Source organism: Wyeomyia smithii, chromosome 3 (assembly GCF_029784165.1).
Source record: "Wyeomyia smithii strain HCP4-BCI-WySm-NY-G18 chromosome 3, ASM2978416v1, whole genome shotgun sequence".
NCBI classification, from domain to species: domain Eukaryota; kingdom Metazoa; phylum Arthropoda; class Insecta; order Diptera; family Culicidae; genus Wyeomyia; species Wyeomyia smithii.
The window spans coordinates 233675802-233700478 of NC_073696.1; the positions used below are offsets into that span (position 1 = coordinate 233675802).

The window sequence follows — 24677 nt, forward strand, 5'->3', positions numbered from 1 at the left end:
AAGGACTTCTACTCATTTTTTGACGTCTACGAACATCGTTCTGAACTGAGTCAGAGTTGCTCAGTTCATGAGTTATTAGTTACGAGCGTGTATACCGTACATGGGCGAACTGTCATTTAAGACACTTCGAGCAGTTTTTTATTTATTAAAAACTCGAAGGACAATGAATAAAAAATTTAAAAAATCACGTTTTGCTCGAAAAAAGCATCTCTTTCAAATGATACATATGCTTTAGGACCCAGTTGGCCGCGTGTTCCAATAGTAGAGTGTAACAGCAAGGCTATCCTTTAAGTCTAATTCTTGACGTCTGTGCAAAGCAGTCTCGCACATGATTGGTTCATTATACGCGAGTGTTCAAGCTTTCATCGACTTTCACCAATTCATCCCTTTCAACATAACATATTAATTCTATATTTCGTAGAATGTCTCCCATAATAGTGAAAAACTGCGTAAGTAGGTACTACGTCGAAATTTTACTAAATTTTCAATCAAGTTATTCATAAATGTGCGCAATCATTCGTGAAGTACTTTTCTCTATCCAGTCTACCGTTTTACCCCACTCTCAAGTAATTTCTCCGAGCAGAATAACTGACAGTTGAGCAGCGTGTGCCTTGCGCGCGCGTTTGTTGAAGAGAGAAAGGCGGAACAGTGTGCCGAACGGAGAGTGCACAACACTGAACACAACAGCTGTGCAGCTGGATACGAGAGCAGTCCAAATTCAGTCAATTAGATATCGTTTCGCGTAGTGGATGTGTTGATTGCGCTGCGTTTTTCCTTTCTGTGTCGTGCTGCTGAAGGCTACTATTGGAATTCATCTTGCGTGTGGCGACTGCGGTTGAACTGACTGACCGCACTGCAAACCTAGGTATATATTCTATGGGGGGGTTTTATCGAGCAAGTGGAAGGTGAATTGGTTGCAATCATCGTATCTAAGCTTTTTTTCGCAAGCTTTTGATGACAGCTTCAACCCAAGATGGGCAAAACAAAACTATCAAAATAACAACTACTAGTTGCTGTGCCTAGAGCGGCTGGTCTGATCGAGCTCTAACCCCTGTTAGGCCTACAGTGTGCAATGGTTGATTAATTGAATTTAGATTAATTGGAATGGATGTTCATTGGCAGGGGTTTGGGTGCGAAAAAAATGCAAGTTTGTTATTTTTGTGAAGAGCGAATCGCGTAGACAGGTCGCCGTCATTACACGCGAACTAGTCGTATAATAATCGGAGCGGTGCTCAAAGGTGCCTTCTAGCTTTGGTAACCAGGTAACGAGCAAAATGATTTATTTATGATTTTCGTAATGAATAATGGGGCGAATAGTAGTGTAAAAGTCAAGAAAAAGCTGTAGTGTACCATGAAGCCATCTCGATGAGTAAGCCGAAGAATTATTGATTAAATAAGGAATGCCGAATAAATAACACCTTATCAAACACAACTGTAAAGTGACTAATCGTCGTCGTGTCTTGAAATAGGCGTGTTTATCATCATATTATCACTGCCAAAGCAGTGTAATTTGGTGATAACATCAAACAGTTTTCTACAGTTCCAGTGAATTCAAGTGAAAATTTATTTTGCAGCGTCTGAAGACCTAGTGACGCTTTAGTGCTTTTTGTTTCAAGTGGAAGCATCAATTCCTGGTGGGTTCCCGGGGGGAAGGTTTCAACAACTGTAAAAGGAAAAAAAATGGTTGAAGAGTGAAGGACACAACTAACTCCAGAGTATATCTTAACACGCGACAAGCCTGCCTCTTCGTAAGAAGGATTATTGACTAGTGAGTATTATTCTCTTTTTATCTAGAAATGCTCTTTCTCTGTATATATATATATATATATATATATATATATATATATATATATATATATATATATATATATATATATATATATATATATATATATATATATATATATATATATATATATATATATATATATATATATATATATATATATATATATATATATATATATAAACATCATTTGGCAGTTGCTGACAGCCTACCTATAACAATATACCGTAGAGCGCAAACGGAACGGAACATGTGTTTAGTGAAGCGTGGATGTAACGACGCGTGGAGAGGCTTTTACTATTATTTAAAGTTTAAAGAAACCTGCCCCCGAGCTCAAGACGTTTTCACATGTCTACCTTTCCGCAAAAGATTTTTATATAAAAACCGCCGGAACAGCAGCTGCCACTATTCGTCCTCCATACGAGTGTTCTTTTTTTCTTCTTTTACGTTTACATCCGTTCTTGAATGTCTTGCAGGAGGCAGCCCGAATCGAGGCTGTAGGGAGAAAAGCAATCGACGTGCTTAGGGGAAGACGGGAGGATCGTAAATGTGCTATGTTATATAGCAGCGAATATTGGCACCCCCTTTTGGCGTGTTTTTACCGGCAGTTGACGAACTAACACTGAAACATTCAAACGGTCACGAAAAGGCCACAAATAATTGTTGGTAACAGTTAAGCTTTATACAACTGTTTGAGTTCATGTCTTAAATTGATTGATTTTTTGGTGTAAATTCTATCTCAAAGTTTGTGAAGTGTATAAGTTTGGTATTGGTAGTCAAATTATTGTTAATTAGCAAATACAAAATGTGCGGTCATCAATTAGAAATTAACACCTATTTCAAAATTCGGAAAAATCTATAAGTGCAAAGTCTGCACTCCAAAGTTTTAAAAAAAGTCATTTTTTCCGTGTTTCAGGCAATGCCGGAATTGACTTTTTTATACTTAGTTTTAGAATGTCTATTGGCTATTTAGACTTAAACTGGAAGTACAAAGTCAGCAAAACAAATAGGTAATAGTATGAAAATGTAGTGCTCATTAAATGTTATAACGCCGAATGTAATGCTCCGTCATTTCTTTGAAAAATGCTCTATTCTGCTAGCTCAAGAAAATAGCTAGCAGAACAATATACGAAATTATCATTTTAAGCCAACAAACAGTTTTAAAACGGTCAACATAATTTAATGCTCTTGAAAAAACGTATTTTCATGTTATTTTTATACCGAGCCCACACAATTGTGTAGGTAAAAAATGACTGATAACAAAACCTAAATCGAAGCAAGTCCTATATAAAAACATTTGTTTGCTCCTTTTTTTATTTTTCGTAGCAGCTGCGATGTTGACACTAGCGATGTGAAAAATAAAACGAATAGGACGTTCAGAAAGCGAGAGAGAAGATTTTGTTTAAGTCACCTTCTACCTACGCAATTATATAGGCCCGGTCGGAAAGGGATATTCATACATTCATAGTTTTATTTAAATTTAGCTTTAGAGTTAGCAGAACAATGGTTAAAAACAACATATCCAACCAATAACTGCTGTAGATTGGTCAAAATAATTTAATACTCACTAAGTGCCCTTGAAAAAACTGATTTTCATGATAATTTTATTGATTAAAAAAATGGAAAATATATTTCTACATGCATAGCTTTACTTTTTGAAATATTGTCTTTTGAAACCGATCAGAAACTTTTAGATACGCTAAGATGTCGAATATATGCTTCCATACGCAAATAGTTCCGATAAATTAGGTTCATTTTTCATAATTTTGTTAGCAGAACAATGGTCAAAAACAGTATGTCCAACCAATGCACACTGGGCCAGTAATGGAATCTAGCAGAAATTATTAGCGCTCTCAGGGTTTAACCAATCGATTCCCGATCTTCTACAAAGTTCAGAATGTTTCGGAATTCAGACGTGCAGGTGGCGTTGCGATGCAAACCACTTTTTCTTACACGCTAGAACTTTGCAGTTTTCGACAAAGTTGTAGATCTTTAAATTCTGTAAAACTTTACAGAGTACACAGATTTTCTTACTCTCCAAGTTTCAGAGATCTACGAGTTTTTATAAAAGCTTTCTGAATTTCACGTTTTCTTGTGATAATTTTATGAATTCACTTCAAATTAATTTCCCACAATTTTTTTCTCGATAGAAATTAAATGATTATGTCATTTTCTTCCGAGAACAGAAGTTTTTTAAGTACTCAAGTGAAAATATGACACAAAATTTGAAAAATATACACATTTTTGTGAATTAGTTTCATCAGTTAGCAAGTATTAGCTAACCATGATCCTTTTTAAAAATTGTCCATTTAAAAATTCTCATTTTCAGAAATTTCGGAAGATGTGCTTTTTTGTGTTTTTGCCGTTTGACAGTTGTTTTGGCTCGTTTTGATTCAGTCCGCAGGTCTATATACACGTGCCGCGTAAAAAAAACCGCGTAAATTCCGGAATCCGCGTAAAAAAACGCGTAAAAAGCGACCTTAGTGTATAGTGTCTATAATGCTACAGTGATGGCGAAAATAATAATACACTGCAGTGTTGGTAAATTTTCTATATTTGCGCACTGATTTTAGTTACTGTATGCTGTTATATTTCGTCATTATATGAGCCGTTGAGAGCAAAAGTGGTACATGTGCCATCAGGTAAATTTTTCAGGAGACGCGATAAACGAAAATATTCAAATAGTTAATTAATTTCAACAATTTTTTTCAACATAACTGCACTAAATCAATGCTGTGAAGGTTTCAAAAGCCGGTACATGGAAGCATAACGAGTTCTGGTTGAGAAACTTACACAAACTTCAATGGAAAAACATGTACCACTTTTGTTCTATGGGAAAAATAATGACAACCAGAAAACGTTGAGAGCAAAAGTGGTACATGTCCAGTGTGAGCATGAACGATGCATTATAGCTCTCTAATCTTAGGACATAGATCATTCATGTCTTCAGCAGAGTTGGTCGGCGTGCGATCAGACCGAACCAAGCGCCATTTTTTTGAAAATTGAGTTTTTACCACTAGTGGATGTTAAAATTGATAATCTATATTTCATGAAGAAACGAAATCATTTGAACAGTTTATAATGGTATTATAACAAAATTTCTCTGCAGCAGTTTGCAGGAAGCATACGGGGTGAGTAAACTTTGATCGCCGATTACTCGAAATAATGTTTTTGGCGCTTGGTTCGGTCTGGTCGCACGCCGACCAGTTGTCCAAGTGATTGAATACTATAGAATGATGATCTGTTTGTTAAGGAAATCTGTCTCTTCGTGGCGCTAGTGTATATGTATTTGGTAACAGCACACGAGTTGATACTGAAATAGGTAAAATGCTTTCTGTTACAAAATAGTCACGGGTACACCAGCGCCACGTATTGAGAAAATTCCAAAGCAGACAGATCTTCATCATCACTTGAACAACTTTGCTGAAGACATGATTGTTTTATATCCTAAGATCCTCGACTTACAATTCAACTAACATGCACAGACTGGACCTAAAATGTTTCTCCGTAGGATCATAGTTTAAGCCCTCTAGTTTCAAAATATGAACAACCGAAAATGTTTCATCGGTGAAAATTTGTTTTTTCCTCGATTTTTCATTTTATATTTAACAAAACTACACATTCTGATTTAAAAAAAATGAAGGAAAAAATGCTCTTAAAAATTTTCATGTAAAAACATCTTTCCTTCGTTAATCAAGCTTAGAATGAGACCAAAAAAACTTCGGTTAGTTATGTTTATTCTTCATCTTTTTCGGCTCAATATTGGAAACCAAGTCTACCGATACACATAATTTTTATTTAGTATGCGTAGCAGTTTTCATGGTGATGAATCAATTTGAAAACAAATTTCCAGCTTCATATGAGGCTTCCGACTCAGTTGAATAGCAATATTCAAAATGCATGGTCACGAAGAAAATCGCGGAAAAAGTGTGCGTTTCGTGTTTTATAAAGACCAACCATTTTAAACGCGTTCATCAAAGTCTAAAGCAGGCCATCGAAAGAAACTTTTCAACAAATTATACTGAAAATTATAATATCTATTTCAAAGTGCTTTGTGGTAGTTGCTACATTATGTTGCACAGGTGTTCTAAAGGTAACTTTATGATATTTAACCGTCTTGAATTTTGTTTATTTATAAATTCTCGTTAGGGTTTTCCTTCAAGCATATGCCGGTTCACGATTATTCAACAGGCCACGTCGTTAGAACCCATAACGATTCCAACCAAAACGGAATCAGAAGCTTGGGCATCAGCGGCCAACGCAACTCACCATTTCCAATTCGGTTTTGCTGGACGACATCTGCTTGATAAAAGGGATATTTTGCCATGAGGACATGCAGAATAATATTTTGTGTTACTTGAGGTCTTTGATACATGCTTACGTGTAGCTCTATTGAGCTATTATTCAGAAGCCATCGGAACTTTCTGTAATGACTAGATCATCGCGAGGTTACCACCGTCCGACACCAAAATTTCACATCGCGAAATTTCATGTGCCGGAGTTCTGCAAACGATCACATGAAGGCCTTGTGAAATAATCAGAACAAACGACCGAAGCTTTTCACAAGGACTTCGATAATATTCGGCCAATTCATGAAATGCAAGAAAACCATTTGAATTACAAACCTAAAATATGTGCTGCTGTTTCAGTATACAACAGTGGTCACATTTTAAAGTTGATTTTTAGCTTTCTCAGATATTTCAGCTTCTATAATTGTATGTTTGAGCTATTACTGATAAATGCTTTTAAATGTAATGAAGGATAAAACTGTCCTAGTTGTGTAAATAATATTTTTACCGACAAGCTACATACCTGGAAAGGACTAACTCTTCGCCACATTATAAAGAACCTTTTTGAAATGTAATAATACAAATACACGCCTACTTTGATGACGACAAATTTTAAAATAGTTTCATTACCAAGACAACTACTACGCACACCAGATATCGGTTACGCATATTGGAAGACTTGGTTTTCAATATTGAGCCGAAAAAGATGAAGAATAAACATAATTAAACGAAGTGTTTTTGGTCTTATTTTAAGCTTGTTTAACGTAGAAAGTATGTTTTTATACGAAAATTTCCGTAATTTTAAGCGGAAAAAAAATGTTGTTTTCAGATTTTGAATGCCTTGTTGCTAGATTTTTTTTTAAAATCAGAAAAAAGTTAAAGGGTATGTGCTTGAGTGCACAAACGTAGGCTTGACGTGGGACTATTGTGGGTGTGAGGATTCAATTCTGCAATAGCCATAGTATATAACACACACCAAACGTACAAATACCATACACAACAATCCATGAACAAAAAAACACATACACCTGTCATAAACCATAGCATACAAACTAATAGGAAAAATAATTAACTTGTTGCCTATTAAAGTGTTCTGTCATAAATAAATTTACCTCGAATGAATGCATTTTTGCACACACATGTTATACACACATACACGTTTTACACACACACACACACACACAACTCACAAGCACACGCTTCTCAGACACACCCACGCTACTTGCACACACCCACACACCACTTACACACACCCACACACCACTCACATACACACACCACTTACACGCAAAAGTTCAAGCTTTAATCATTCAATGTGTCCTTTCAATTCGCACAGAATTTGCTCTGATTTCGCACAACCAATGCGTGATACGCATAACGCAAACATTGTACAAGTAATACATTGACAGAGATCAAAGTCAGAATATGTATCATATACACAAAACTCGTAATGTCTCGGTAAACTTCGGCTTCAGGCGAACGATCAGTTTCGAGGCGCTCAAAAAACCGTTCTTTACTTTCGCGAGCCGGTGCGTATCAACGGCTCGTGCATCCCTAAAAATCATCAGCAACCGAAACAGCCAATAGCGAGTCTTGTTGCCGCAGAAGTTATTGACGCTGGTGCCAGTAACGCAGAACCGAACGCATGTGAATAAAACCAAAGTCATAAATAAATGCAAAATGTTTCGGACAAATCTAATGTTTTTGTTAATTGGTAATGATTGAATAATGTTTTCAAATTACCTGATTTATGAAAGTGAATCAGACGATAATTTCTTCAATTTAGTCAGTACCCAACTTATCAGTACTGCTTGTTGGTTGCACTGCTTTAACGATGCCAGCCTACTGAACATCGGTTGATGCTTTATAAGTGTAGTGGTTAGGAGCTACGCAATACATTCAAAATACGCTAGAGCATCAAATGCGTTATGCCCAACGCACATGCGTTGTACTGGTTCCAAATTTAATCAGTAAATGCGCTAATTTCGCGCATAAATGATCTGGCTACGCACACTCCAACTTTTGCGTGTACACACACACACGCCACTTACACACACACACACACACACACACACTTGGTATACGACACACTATACCTACACAAATTACTATCGGCAGCATCCAAACGGCTTCCAAGTCTTCCAATGGTCCCTTCCAACGGCTTCCAATGGTCCCCAGTGCCGATCACGTCCAGTTTCGGGGTCCAACTCAGATCGAAGGGAAGCCGAACTGTTCGCCTTGACGGTCGACCAGTGAATGATCTTCTCTCAACACGGAATGTCCTTTTATAGCGTCACTCAGTGTGGGGAACTTGGGTGATTGGGGGAAGAACCAATCACGTGGAAGCATCTCTGCTTTCTTTCTTCGTCGCTTACGTTGGGTGATGAATGCGATGCCAATGGCTGGCATTGCTAGCCAATGACTGAATGCGTGAAATCATTTCGTCTATGTTTTTGAAGTCTGCGTTAGGGAAATATACCAATCGTATAAGAAATGAATGTGGATATTCGACCTTCAAACTTTCCCGCAATTTTCACGGAGTAATGAGAAAATGGCAACTAAAATTATCATGTTATACAAATCTTGTATGTTTTAGCTTTCCAACGGTATATTAACTATTGAAATCAGAACAGTTGTTTGAGCGCTGTTAGCATCTAAAATCTTCCATTCCGTCAACCAAAAACGTTACATGTTCAATCCAGTTTTCCCAGAATGTACCTTAGTATAGAAATAAAAGACGTAGTCCCACGTCAATATGTTATTTTGTTAAATATAAAATGGAAAATCGAGGAAAAAACAAATTTTTACCGATGAAATATTTTCCGGTGTTCATATTTTGAAACTAGAGGGCTAAAACTATGATCCTACGGAGAAATATTTCAGGTACATTCACTTTGTATAAAAACCTTCTTTAAACATACACAGTACCAAAAAATGAAATCTACAACTAATACAAATAAAAGCACATAACGATTTCTAGCACATAAAGTGAATAATATATACAATTTCACACCGTTAATAATGCACAATACAGAATCGTTTTAAGCCATGTAAATTTGTATGTTAATTGATATGAACTTAAAGCTTCGAATATAAATATGCATGCAAATTCACAATATATTCATTTACTTTGCATGTGAATATAATACCACACGGAATATTACATGGTTTACAATGCTCCATTTATGTGCATTAAAAGTGATGTAAATTTTTTTTACTGTGTAGCGTGAGAGTGTCCGCAGATCGTAATCACGTAATATAAAAGCATACAAGTAACTAAAATCAGTGTGTAAATATGGAAAATTAACTAACACTGAAAGTGTATTTAGGGTATCGAACGTCTTCGTCAGTGGTTTTCTTCGGCCCCCATAAGATTGCTGCAGAAAAACTGCCGAAGAAAACAATTGACGAAGACGTTCGATACCCTATTATATTCGCCATCACTGTATGTATTTTTTGCATGGAATACACAATCCAGTGCTCTAACACTCCATCCAATCGATTTGCAGACTTTAGTAAAGTAATTTTTAAACTATTTTGCGTACGGAAGCATTTATTTGACATCTTATTGTATATAAAGATTTCTGAACGGTTTCAGAGGAAAATATTTTAAAAAAGACTGTGCATGTATAAATATATTCAAATAGTTCAGTGAATTATCTTTGCTTAACTTTTGATAAGAAGTTCCATTGAGATTCAATTTATAATTATATTTTTATGTTTTAATTTAAAAAAAATCTTTTCGTCTCAGGGTGTACATTTTCTCCTGGAAGGACAATATTACTGTCTACAACTTTGCTGAGGACGTTATATCAATCAAATCAAACGTTATGGCTTTATTTTTTTTTCTTGGAAAACTTCAACTTTTTAGTTTCTTGTTTATCCATAATCGGACAGCCATCAATGTTAAGCTAATCTCTTGTAGTTTTTATAAAAAATGGATTTTTAATGAGCTTTTTTTGGATAATTGTTTATTTTTTTCTTTTCGACATGGCATTTTACATAGCTTCTCAAAAACGAGTCATAATTCAAAAAAAAAAATGGCCTCTTTTGCCCATAGAAACATCTATGCAAAATTTCAATCAAATCAAAAATGATAATTAATATTTTTTAAAAACTGGGACATTTTTTGTGGAATTGTTCTGCTTAGTTTTATCAAGCCGTGAGTCCTAGTAATATGATTTTGAGCTACAATCAATCTTCCGTTGCTGTCAGTGGATGCATTCACCCATTCGCGATAAAGAATAAGAAACATGCCGTTTCGATTATACATCATGCAAATCGCGGAACTAAACTAAGCGCATTTATTTTTTAATCATGACATGTTTCACGAGTGCCGTAATGCAAGAGCGTTATTTGAGTGCATGATTGACCGTAGATTACGCGGAAAAGCGCAGCAAAGGAATCTATTTTTAATTCCATGGCACGGACCGACTATCCAGAGCCGTTCGGCGCAAAGCACTTAGGTTTTGCTAATTAAAACGCTCGGGTGCACATTCTGGACTGTTTTATCTGTGCTTGCTCAGAAATGTTCCACCGATTGATGGTCCAAAACACGAAACTTAATAACGGGAATTGTAAACAGCTGGCCTCTGAATGTTGTTTATTAACAATTGCGGAAAATATACACCATTTGCGTTTTCATTTCATCCAACTAAGCTACAGACTGACAGACGGGCTAACAAGCTGACTTAGTGGCTAGTGTCAGATCGAAGAGGCAATCGCTGTTTTATTGTCTTCCGTTGTTGGCACACCGAAAGATGCACTTGTTAGCTCATTTAGATACGATCAACGATTGCGCGTCCGTCCCGTCTCGAGCGGTTTGAAGTGGAAAAACATTGGCCTCATGAAATTAACCAGAACAAGGTTGTTGGCAGGGCCTGTTTAAATATTTGTTTCTCAGAAACACGACGAATCAAAATATTTGCATTCAAACTAACGATTATCGCGGAATTTCTCAATTATGTGCGATGCATTATTGCCGGATATATAGGTGAAGGTTATTCTTCACTTATTTGATACAAGATACAGGAAAATATCAGAAAAATTTACTCCTAATGTGATACAGGAAAATATCAGAAAAATTTACTCCTAAAATAAAACAAGACTTCCGTCCTTTGCCTTTGGGCCATTAAGCAGACAGTTATTTGTATTTCTTAATAAAACAGCTCAATCAGTTAATGCACATCTAATCGCCCTTATTGATTGATAAAACTGCACCGACAGATAACGGTGTAATTACAACATGTAATCAATGCGACGCACACGCAATACTCCACAGCGATAACGAAAAAAATACCGCACGTTTGCTGCCCTTTCATGTGGAACGACAGCATTCCACGCATTCCAGACCCGCTCGGCTGGGTCTTGAGATGCAACTTGCCCGGTTATCACAGCTTTCTTTCATCGAAACTCGTTTTGTGGCCTTCTTGTGAACAAAAGTTTGATTTATTATTGTCGAAATAGAATAAAGACTCGAAAGGGCGTAACTTTTTTCTCTGATTGCGACCAAGATGCAACTACTCCACCCTACTTATGCCCGTAGCTTTGATTAGCTCAAACTATATGTGTTAGCAGATAGCCAAATTTTTTTGTTCGAGTTTTGTATTATTAATTACAAATTAATTACAAATTACAATGTGATAAATGACATTGATTCTACTAGTTTTACTGGTTACTAGTCTCCCTTCAGTGAGCAAGTTAAAATCACAGAACGGAAGGTCAACTTCAGGTATATGATCAAACAGAAAGTGCACACAAAGAGGACTGAAAAATCACGAATGAATTTTCTTTGCCCTCAGCAATTTATATTTGTCGTGTACATTTATGCCACTGCGACAGTGGTATAAAGTGGCATAATTTATTCGTTGTTTTGAATTGACGGTTAATTCAACAGTTCAACCTGTTTAATTCGAACTTTTACGTGCAATGCGAAAACGTTGTGCGAAAACAGCAAAGTTTCACATTTGTGCAATTTTTTATATTCGAAAATCTATAATGTGGCATAGTGGAAGTAAGTAAAAGTATCAACACAAGCTATCTGATATCCCGTACATGTTGGTTTGGAACACGAACCACAATCAATGCTATTTAAAACCGGGTGTTCGAAACTGTTAATGATGCAATTACATATTGCGAAGGTCTTCCTCTCACGATTGTATCATGTGTTAGCGACAGTTCTTTATAAAAATTAGTTTGAAACTTTATCGTTGTCATAAAGCAAATATGAAGTGTTTTTTTTTTGTTTTTGTTTAAAGGAAGTGCTACTTCGTGTTGTAAAAAGATGTTGTACAGACAAATTTTGTTTGGCAAATATCTAGATATTTTATAATTTTTTTTTTGTTCACACATTTATTTGACACGGCAAAATACAAATTAATGTTTTACGGAGCCAATTAAGTCTCATGCCTTATGGTCTAAAATATCTTATAAGCTAAAGGCAATTTTTTTATGCTCGCTGCCGACTACGAGCTGAAATTTTATAATATTGAATCAATACCTTAGTCGACCATGAAATTTCCAAACAGGTTTCATCCTGTTATTTCATTATATCACATGTTTTATAGATCACCCGAGATGGTATATCGGTTTTGGACTCATTGATGCTAGATGCATCCGATGGAATAAAAATAAGGAGGATGAGATTAGATAAACTTGGATAAGCTTCTGGAGCAACGGATAATGTGGTTGTACGAACGGATAATTTGGTTGTAGCATATTAATTTTGCGAACGATATTTCGATATTAACTATTCACGGATTTCTGGTGTTTATATATCAGCAAGAAGAGTGTAATTTTCTGAACAAACGTGATTTTATATCATTGTCCTTCAATTTTTCAATGAAGAATAAAAATTGCCTAAATGACAGTTGGTACATGGGCGAACTGTTATTGTAGCGATTTCGAGCAGATTTCGAACTGTTTTAAATCGGAATTTTAATACCGAAGGATAAGGATAGAAAATTAATAAAAATCATGATTTTATGTGATAGAATATTTTTAAAAATCATGATTTTATTTGAATGGTTCTTTGAAAAGAGCGAAAGAATGAACGGCTCACGAAAAAGAGCCACGGTTTTTTGAGCGCACCAGAACTGATGGATTCGCGCGAACCCGAAGTTTACCGAGAAAATACGAACTGTCAACGCTCGTGAATCATTGTGAACCATGAGCGGTTCATAAGAGTCTGTTCGGAACGGTGAGTGAGCGGTTCAGAGCCGCTTTTGCAAAAGAGCCGTTCCGCACACCCCTATGTGAAGTCTTGCTCTTCGGCCCAAATAACACAGTTATACATTTTGCCAAAGCCAGTCGAAATGTTGAGCAGGAGTGCGAATGAAATAGCTTGTCCCCGGGTCGTTTAACACCACCTGATTTACTGGTCTCATTTCGAAAAATTCACACGAAAAAGCAGGTCTTCTTCACACAGAGTTCTATTCCACAAAATCAATATGCGTCGAGGCGGAACTAATTTAGAACACTTTTATATTAAATTGAAATAAGTCTTAGAATGATCTTTCACATTATGTGGATGTAACCAATATCTTCTTTTCAATGGTAGTACAAAGGATTTAACAAATAGCATATGCAATCTCTCTGGTGCAGATTCTAAAGCACAGCAAAGCCTTGCTACTACATTCTAAATCGGAACTCGACATTCTGTTATACACCGACTTCGCATCCAACTGTTTGAGTGTACAGGACAATTGCGGGGCTAGCCCTACGATCCTACTGACAGTGTCAGTCTGACACTAACAATCTCTTCTGAGCCGAGACTCGAACCTACGACAACTGGCTTGGTAGGCTAGCATCGTACCTCGAGACCATCTGGGACGGTTCGAGATCACAGATTCAATAAGCATTCGAATCCTAATCACTTTTCGTGACGGACGGAATTTAAATATTGCTTTCTTCCCCGCACCTTTCAGTAGTAAAAATTTTGCAAATTTCCAGATCGATTATATTATTCGTACTCATACGTCAAAAGTGTAATATAAAACATCTTTCAAATGCTTGTGATAACCAGTATTTCTGGGAAACTTGAGAAAATTTAAAAGTAATAATATAGAATAAACACATAACCGCATTAAAAGAGTGCACCTGTAGTGTTTTCGCTTGGCAGATTTATACCAGTGTGTATGACAGATGTCAATAAAAGAAGTATAAATTCTATTTATTTTCCGTGTAAAATGCGTTCTTTCCACCACAAGGGAGCGCTGCAAAATTCACTGAGCACTCTGCAGTTTTCAAATCACAGATGACCTTCCGTTCTGTGTTATAATTCTAACCGGGGAAATTGGTATCAGTTTTACACTGGATAATACAAGGACCGTGTTCAGATAGCAGATAATGGCTCTTATCACTAGTTTGTTTTACGTTTTAAGTTAGGCTTCGGACATTTGTCAATGATGAGGTGTTTCAATTTTCTACCCTTTTCGTGAGTATTTCTCTCATCGTAGTTTCAACTTTAGAACGGTAGTACATAAGGTGGCATCGTGGTAACTTGTTTGTGTATCATACCTGCTATAGCAACTGTATTGATTATTTTCTAGTGTGCAGAAGTTCAGGGTTTCAAGTTATAAGTATAACTATTATGCGCTAGGTCATAGGAAAGCCAAAAAACTTTCTCAATAATCCTCCCAAGATTAATTTGACTATGAAACGCAGCAAAGAAAAAAAAAGAATAATTGTTTCAAAGAGGAGTCCACCTATTTTGGTAAAATAGTCAAAGTAGCTTTAGTAAAAAATATGGTATGTCCAGTGCTAATTTAAACAAGACAATGGAGCATTATTTATGCTAACGCGTCCGGAGAGCCAACGAGGATGTGAGAAGCAATAGACTGTTTCGGTGCTGAAACAAAGGTCAACGTCTCACCAGTAGCACACTGCAGAGACAAATCCGCATTCAAACGCAAATTCCTGTTATTCGAGCAACGAAATTGGGTCATCGATTCCAAGCGCCAGCCCAATAGGTGCTAAACACGCATCTCTCGAGGGCATATTCATTGCTGTCTCCAGTAAGCTGAATAGTGGAGCTTTGTAGGTTCTCTAGGGGAGACTGGGAACAACATTTACAATCTAATAATTCATGAATAACAACTGCGGAAATATGTTTAAAAAATATATTCAGTTACATATTGCTCGTACTGTACTCGATAAACTAAGCGTTTCTGATGATCCAAAGATACGAGATGTTGTACTCTCCTACGTACGCATTTCAGTAATTAATTTATTCATCAGCACCGTCCGTCCCATCGAGATTCCCAACGACCGAGAGTGCCGTCTTGTTCTCGCATGCTCGCGGGCTTTTTGCACCACAAATAAAAATATGGTAGTTTATAAGGCGATACAAAACCTGACGAAAAACTATACAAATGAAATAAATTCATGCTTCTAACCAAATCTGCCAAAAAGAACAATGTATTTGCGGTGGATGTTTCAACTCCGAATCACGTTTAGGCCTTCATTGAAGGTTGGCGTGGATGAAAAAATAAGACATAAGGCATTGTTTGCTTTTAATTTATTAGCGTCGTCATCATAGAAGATTGCAAAATTGGTATTTTAAAAGAAATCACTTGAGCGTTCAAATAAATTTTGGAAATTTGTATGAGAAGCAAAAAAAAACAATGAAACCTACATTAATCCACCTAGCGGTCAGACTCAGCCTTTCTCATTCAAACTTATTATTTGTAAAAATAGATTCACATGAATGCTTAAATCCAAAAAGGTATATTCACTCTTTGGGTTCTAAAATATTGATGTTGTAATTAAAGTATAAAATATGAAATTTGACGTAATGTTAGTGCTTAAGAAATAGCGAAATATAAAAAATGACTCTTAATTTTGATCAATTTAATCACGAGCGATACCGGGAACGTTCAAATAGTACGATACCACATTTAAATCATGTTGAGGCCATATATATTGATCAAAGCAGCTATAGTGTTGAATAGTCTTTGAATTTCTTTTCTCTACAAACTTTTGAACAGTATATCAAATTTTTTGAAGTTTGTTATTTGTAAGTTTGAGAGATGACTCGTTTGTATGACACTAGTTATGTTCAAATAAGTCGTGTAATACTTGAGATAATAGACTTTCGTTGTTTTACAAATTAAAACATAACGGTTGCTTAAGTTTGATTACAATCAAATGAAAAGGGAACGTATGGGGGAGCCAAACTTTGAAACCACGTGTTCAATCATAATTCATCAGTTAACCCTTAACTAGCCCGTTCATTTGATATCAATATTGTTCAAATCTGTTGTGTAGTTCCTAAGATAATGAAGTTTAGTGATTTTCACATTTCGATACATTACAGACGAAGTTACATTCCGATTACAGCAAAATTCAATAGGGTGTTATGAGGCAGCTAGACCTTTCATTTGATACTAATTCTGTGGAAATCGGGTCAACCATCTCTGAGAAAAGTGAGTGAGCCCAAGTAGTCATCAGAATATGTTTCTTTTCATAGCTGGATTTCACATTTTTAAACATAACAGGAAAAGTAATAATCCGTTTGCAAAAAAAAACATTAGGGTCTTATGGGGCAACAAGACTTTCCATATGACACTGATTTTATTAAATCCATCCATCTCTGAGAAACATGAGTGAGATTAAACAGTCTCCAGAACACGTTTCTTTCTGTAACTTCTGAACCATATGTTCAATCTTTATAAAATTCAAAAGTTGTAGGTTTTCAGGTAGCCCGTTCATTTGAAACCAATTTTGTTCAAATCGGTTGTGTAGTTTCTGAGAAATTGATGGTTCGTGATTTTTACATTTTGATACATAACCTCTAAACTAGAAATCAGACTACAATAAAATTCAATAGGGTCTTATAGGGCAACTAGACCTTTCATTTGCAATATGGTTTCATTGAAATCGGTCCAGCCATCGCTGAGAAAATCGAGTGAGATTGGGAGAGCGTTACACACACATACACATGCAGAAAATGCTCAGCTCGTCGAACTGAGTCGAGTGGTATTCGACATTCGGCCCTTTTGAGCACTTTTATATCTTTAGTTTTTGCAGTCATTGCTATACTTTTCTAGGAGAAAGGCAAAAAGTGAAATGATAGAAATGACTTTTAATTTCAACTTCAATCCCGAGCAAGGCCGCAAACATTGAAATAGTACAGTATTAAATTTAAATGATGTTGAGGCCACATATTTCGATCGTAGCTATAGTTTTAAACAGTCTGCGGGTTTCGTTTCTATCTATAACTCTCAAACCACATGTTTAAACATTATGAAATTCATTGTTTAAGGGTTTGAAAGCCCATTTATTTGAATTCAACCATGTTCATAGCTTCTAAGATATAAGAGCGTTCTTCACATTCTGACGCAGCGCCAAAACTAAAAGTTTGATTACAATGAAATTCAATAGCAACCTAAGCGGCAAAGAGACCCTTCATTTGACACCAAGATAGAAAGAATCGGTCAGACCATCTCTGAGGAAAGTGAGTGCGAAAGAAAGGTGCACATACACACGTACACACCCACACACAAACATATACACCTATACATGCATATATGCAGAAAATGCTCGATTCGTCGAACTGAGTTGAGTAGTATATGACATTCGGCCATATCAATCATTTTTCTACCTTTTAATTAGCCTGTGAACGTTAGGAGAAAGTCAATATGTTTACTTTCATTATGTGATTTCACATTTTTATGAACAACGGACACAGTTACAATCCGATTGCAATGAAATTCAATAGCAACCTATGGGGCAACTAGACCTTTCATTTGACACTAATTTTGTGAAAATCGGTTCAGCTATCACTGAGAAAAATGAGTGAGTTTAAACAACCTCAGGATAACTTTTCTTTACATAACTTTTGAATTATATGTTCAATCATAACGAAATTCAAAAGTTAAGGGTTCTGGGGACAGCCCAATCATTTGAAACCAGTTTTATTGAAATCGGTTGTGTGGTTTCTGCTATATTGATGTTTCGTGGTTTTTACATTTTGATACATAACCTCTAAACTAAAAATCCGATTACAATGAAATTCAATAGCAATGGCGCAACTAGACCTTTCATTTGCAATCAATTTTATGAAAATCGGTCCAGCCATCTCTGAGAAAAGTGAGTGAGAAAAAAAAGTTGCACATACACACACACACATACATACATACATACAGAAAATGCTCAGCTCGTCGAAAGAAGTCGAGTGGTATATGACATTCGGCCATTGGGACCACTTTTATACCTTCGGTTTTTCCAGTGATTGCTATACCTTTATATTTTTTTTTTATTCTAATTAAATGTAATAAGATAAAGGCCCAATCGCAGAGAGCATAACGGGGCCGAAATAATTATTGGAGTAGGGAAAAGCCTGCTTGAGTAAAATTAATAAATATTTCTCCTCAAACAGGCATAAAAACCCTCTCATCTTTTCATATACAAAAATACAATTAAAAATAAGTTACAAATCATAAAACACAATCTTGATAAGTATGATTCCTGCAGCTTCAAGAGCCAAATATATTTTCGGGAACGTCTTATTCCTGGTTAAGCGCGTAAATAGAATCTGAAATGAAAACAAAAGTGTACTAAATAGGAACATCAATTGATTTAAGGAAGGAATATAGAAGACGCATATATGGGAAATCTAAAATTGCTAAGACATCACGAACAGGGACATTTGGTTGTTTATTCCGAGCGTTAAGAGAATTTTCTAAATTGGATCTAGCTTCACGATATAACGGACATGACCAAACAACATGTTCAATATCGTGGTAACCCTCGCCACAGGTGCAAAGGTGATCCTCTGTGAGTCCTATACGACGAAGGTGAGCATTAAACCAATAATGATTGGACATAAGCTGAGACATCATACAAATGAAATCACGACTTACGTCCAATTTGTGGAACCAAGGTTTTAAAGAAACTTTAGGAATAATTGAATGACACCATCTTCCTAGATCTCCATTGTCCCAAGAGTTTTGCCAGTTCATGAGCGACTCTCGACGTATAGAACTAAAAAATTCATTGAATTCAATAGGTCTTTCATAAATGTCACCATGTACCGTACCGATCTTAGCTAATGAATCTGCCGTCTCATTGCCCTCAATTAAAGAATGAGAAGGGATCCATACTAATGTAACCTGTGATGCGATTTCGGATAAAGTACTCAAATGGTCGCGTATTTTATTCAAAAAATACGAAGAACTCTTTATACTTTTTATCGATCGGAGAGCTTCAATAGCACTGAGGCTGTCCGTAAAGATGAAGTAATTGTCTTTAGGCAAATTTTCAACAAAACTTAATGTGTACTGAATAGCAGCCAGCTCTGCGACATAAACAGAAGCAGGGCTTTCGAGTTTGTAAGCGACGGATAAATTATTGTTATAAACACCGAAACCAGAAGATCCGTTGAGAAAAGAACCATCGGTATAAAATGAATTATTACAGTTTATATTTTGATATTTTTCACGAAATAGATTTGGAATCTGTTGTATACGTAGTTGATCAGGCATACTACGAATTTCATTTAACATTGATGTATCAAAAAATAGGGTAGAATCAAAGGTATCCAATGAGTAAATATTATTTGAAGGAAATAAAGAAGGGTTGATATTTTGAGACATGTAATTGAAATAAACAGTCATAAAACGAGTTTGAGATTGAAGTTCAACAAGTCTTTCAAAGTTATTTATTATCATACGATTCAAAATTTCACTTTTCACAAGAATGCGAGAAGTGATAATCCAAAAACGATCTTTTAAGGGGAGAACGCCCGCTAACACTTCTAAACTCATCGTATGAGTTGAATGCATACAACCTAAAGCAATGCGTAAACAGCGATACTGTATTCGATCAAGTTTTATGATATGAGTTTTTGCGGCAGAACGAAAACAAAAACAACCGTATTCGAGCACTGATAGAATTGTAGTTTGATAAAGTTTAATAAGGTCCCAAGGATGTGCTCCCCACCATGATCCAGTTACTGTGCGCAAAAAATTAACTCTTTGTTGACATTTCTGTATTAAATATCGAATATGACTTTTCCAAGTGCATTTTGAGTCGAACCATACGCCAAGATATTTATGAACTAAAACTTGAGTAATGGGTTCACCCACTAACATAAGTTGGAGCTGAGCTGGCTCATGTTTTCTAGAAAAAACTACATATTCAGTTTTTTCAACTGAAAAGTCTATACCTAGTTGTATTGCCCAATTGGATAAGTTGTTCAAGGTATCTTGTAAAGATCTTTGTAAATCGGATGCCCTGGGACCTGTGGCAGAAATCACACTATCATCTGCAAATTGTCTGATAGTGCAATTTACCAAACAGTCATCAATATCACTCACATAAAAATTGTAGAGCAGTGGACTTAAACATGAGCCATGTAGCTAAGTCTAAACGCTGACAAACTACCATGAGAGAAATGCATATGTTTTTCTGATAGTAGATTGTATAAAAAAATATTAAATTTAGGAGGAAGACCTTTTTGATGAAGTTTATTAGAAAGAACATCTATAGAAACAGAATCAAATGCTCCCTTGATGTCTAAGAATACAGAAGCCATTTGTTCTTTTTGAGCAAATGCAATCTGGATTTCTGTTGAAAGTAATGCGAGACAATCATTTGTTCCTTTAGTTCTACGGAAGCCAAACTGGGTATGTGATAATAAATTATTACTTTCAACCCAATGGTCTAAACGATATAAAATCATTTTTTCAAACAATTTACGAATACAAGAAAGCATCGCAATTGGACGATATGAGTTATGATTAGAAGCAGGTTTTCCAGGTTTTTGGATAGCAATCACCTTTACTTGTCTCCAATCATGTGGAATGATGTTTAGTTCAAAAAAATTATTGTATAAATCTAACAACATTTTTTTAGCAATGTCAGGTAAATTTTTCAGTAAATAAAATTTTATTTTATCCAGACCAGAGGCATTATTATTGGAAGAGAGAAGAGCGATAGACAGTTCAGTAATAGAAAATGGTAGTTCCATCACCGATTGTTCAGAAAAATTGTCACGATTAATTTTTTGAGCAGGAACAGTGTCTGGACATACTTTTTTTGCAAAATTTAATATCCATTGATTTGAATATTCTTCATTTTCATTAGCCACTACTCGATTTCTCATTCTTCTAGCAGTGTTCCAAAGAGTATTCATAGATGTTTCTCTGGAAAGCTCATTAACGAATCGTCGCCAATAACCACGTTTTTTAGCTTTGATCAAGTTTTTAAACATGGATTCTAACTTCATGTATCGTACACTTTGTACTTCGATTTTTCCTTTTTTCCGGAAAATCTTATACGCGTTTGATTTTTTAACATAAATTTTTGAGCACTCTTTGTCCCACCAAGGAGTAGGAGGTCGTTTTTTAGTTGAAACGCCAAGATATTTTTTCCTTTGGGCTAGTATTGCAGAATTTAAAATTAAACCCGCAAATGAATCATATTTTTCAAGAAGTGGAAGGTGTTGCAATGCCTCTAAAGCTTCTGTAATTTTAATTTATAAATTTCCCAATCAATATTTAATGTAAGGTCATACGGAATGTCAATTGGTCGAGTACTATTTGACCCATTATTAATTGAAATTAAAATTGGTAAATGATCACTACCATGGGGATCATAGACAACCTTCCAGCTACAATCTAACCGTAATGACGTTGAACATAATGATAAATCCAATGCGCTTGGACGAGCCGGTGGTTTCGGAACACGTGTCATATCTCCATTGTTCAAAACAGTCATATTAAAAATTGTCACAAAGATTATAAATCAAAGTGGAGCGGTTATCGTTGTAAGATGAACCCCAAGCTACACCATGAGAGTTAAAATCTCCCAATATTAAACGGGGTGAGGGTAGAAGTTCGACAATATCAGAAAGCATTTGTTGTCTAATTTGTGCTTTAGGAGGGATATATACAGAAGCAATGCAGAGATCTTTGTCTTGTATGTTAATTTGACAAGCTACACATTCGATGCCTTGAATTGAAGGTAAATTAATTTTATAAAAAGAATAACACTTTTTAATCCCTAAAAGTACACCTCCATAGGGAATATCTCGATCTAATCGTACGATATTGTAATTATTGAAATTGAGATTGATATCTGAAGTGAGCCATGTTTCACAAATAGAAAACACATCACATTTCAAATTATTAATCATAGCTTTGAATGAATCAAGTTTAGGTATGATACTTCTGCAATTCCATTGTAAAATATGTATAAAATCATTAGTCTCAGACGATAAGTTAGTCATCGAAGGATATTAAAGTAGAAATGAGGGGCCATTGAGAGGTAAGCTGCTTTAAAAATGTTTTGAAAACAGGGAGTAATGAATGAATAAATTTGCTGAAAGGGTCCGGTATGTTTAATGATTCAAGAATCCAGTTTATTACATGAGAAAATTTCAGAATTCCTGATTTTGTTTGTTTATTTGAAGGTGTGAATGAGCTATCACAGTATTTGGGTGATAGTGGTGGAAACTCTTGTGTTGACTTTAAATTTAAAATTCTAGAGGAAGTTTGATTTGATTTTTCAGTATCGTGATTAGATTTGGGAACATTACCATTTCTATTAAGTGATATTTTAGGGCCCTTGTTGGGAAGTTTTGGGGAAGAAAGATTTTTCCTTTTTCTAGACCAACCAGGGTTTGAAAAAGAAGGACCAGCAAGAGGAACATCGCAGTCCGTCTCATCAGAGGACAATAAATCATAAATATTAGAAGAAATAAGAGAATTTGTTTCCGATTGCTTAAGGAGATCAGAATAACTGCGTTTAGCGCGGTCTTTAAGAGATCGTTTCATTTTAATTTTATGTTGAATGAATAAGGAACAATTCGAGAGTTCATGTTTAGTTTCACCACAGTAATAACAATTATTATTTTCTTGATTGCAAGAGTCATCAAGATGGTTACCCCCACATTTACCGCATCGACTTTTATTGCAACAGTAGGCAGAAGTATGGCCTAACTGTTTGCAATTGGTGCAGTTCATGACTCGTGGAATATACAGGCGAACGGGTACAAGGACATTGTGAATCGAGATGTGAGATGGTAAAGCAGATCCAGCGAATGTGACACGAAATGAATCTGAGGGGGAATATATTTTCTTCCCTTCTACAAAGGACACGGATCTCAATTGTTGACAATCGAGAATTTTAACCGTTGGAATGGAAGTGTCCTTGAAATATCCAACACCGTCTTTTAAAAGAAATTCACTGGATAAGCTGGAATCGGTAACAACACCGTCAATTTCTACATCTCGAGCGGGAACATAAACATGATATTCCCGGGTGAAAAACTCCGAAGTAGCAATTTTATTAGCTTGAGTAAGGTCTTTAACCACAACTCTCAATTTGTTAGGTCTGACATTAGAAATTTCAATGATAGACTTGAAATGAGACTCTAAATCTTTAGATATCTGAATGATGTTTAAGGGCTTTGATTTGGGCCCTATTTTTGGTCGGAAATAAACAACAAATGAACCAGTCGATCCGTCTGGATACAGTTTAACGCGTGAGGGAATTGAGGAAACAGTGGAAAAAGGGTCAGGAGGTTTAGGTGTAATAGAAACAGGATCGGCCAAATTTTTTTCATCCACTTCTATTGTGTGTAAAAGAGCACACTATGGTAGGGCAACAAAAAATGCAAATGGATACAAATATAATAAATTAAGTTCTATACTTAGCTGTTATAATAAAAGAAATCTTGATCTTTAAATTTCTTGGTGTACTTGAATTGTCGTTGATCTTTCGAAACCTTCGAACCCCTTGAAAACTCTGATTCCTGTATCCTGTAGAGCAGCAAATCTTGAATAGCTCTGGATCTCTTGGAATCTTCAAATCTCTTGAATACTGATGGCGGTATCCTGTAGAGTTGCAAATCCTGGTATTTCCAATATTGAATCAATACTTCAGATCTGCAATTATAAAGAAAATTAATGACGGTAGCAGCTGTAAATAAATGCGACACTTCCCAAGCGTAGGTTGCTGAGCAATGAATATATATATACCTTTCTAGGAGAAAGGCAAAAACTTTTTTTTTTTGAATTATTAAATAACTTAAAAATAAGTTGAAAAAGGTTTGCTAGATCATATTTTATTCACAAATGATATTTATATTCATATTTTATTCACAAAATCTGCCGCGATTTATAACGAAATGCAATTAGATACGAAATAAAAAGTCGAATCACATAAAAATATTCGGCACTGCAAACCAGAACGGATCGCAGATAACAAAAGTGACGAAATAAAATCGTCAGTGTTAATTCCATAGTGGCCACTCTTCAATAGCCTGTTACGCTTGTGTGATGGTGTAAATTGGAAATTGCAGAAACCAGGACGGTGACTAATGTTACGTTTATCATGTCATTTCGTGCTATTGATATTTTTTTCAATCAAGACTAATTTGCGAAACACTTTTGAAAAACGGGTATTGATGCTTATAATTATTTTTAGAGCCAGAACGGGTTGTTTGATCGGTGAGACGTCTTCGGCAAAATTATCTCCTTTCCTGGTGGAATGTTCTTCAGGATTACACCTGCATCACAATGTTACGCCAACAAACTCGGCCAACGAAAGCTTGTCTCCAGTTTCTTGAGAGTCTCACACCTTCAAGATCTACCTCC

General features: G+C 35.7%; 1 protein-coding gene across 4 annotated transcripts in view; it reads left to right on the top strand.

The window, feature by feature from the left end:
* Positions 1-706: 706 nt before the first annotated feature.
* LOC129733164 (tumor necrosis factor alpha-induced protein 8-like protein) overlaps positions 707-24677 on the top strand; it is a 43724-nt gene continuing 19753 nt past the window's right edge. The window contains exons 1-2 of one of the 4 annotated variants that reach the window (XM_055694785.1): positions 707-865; positions 1575-1768. The gene's annotated coding sequence lies outside the window, so the exon portion shown is untranslated. Of the gene's footprint in view, positions 866-901; positions 1263-1530; positions 1769-24677 lie in introns of those variants that run through there. The other 3 variants (XM_055694786.1, XM_055694787.1, XM_055694788.1) reach the window with 3 other exon arrangements.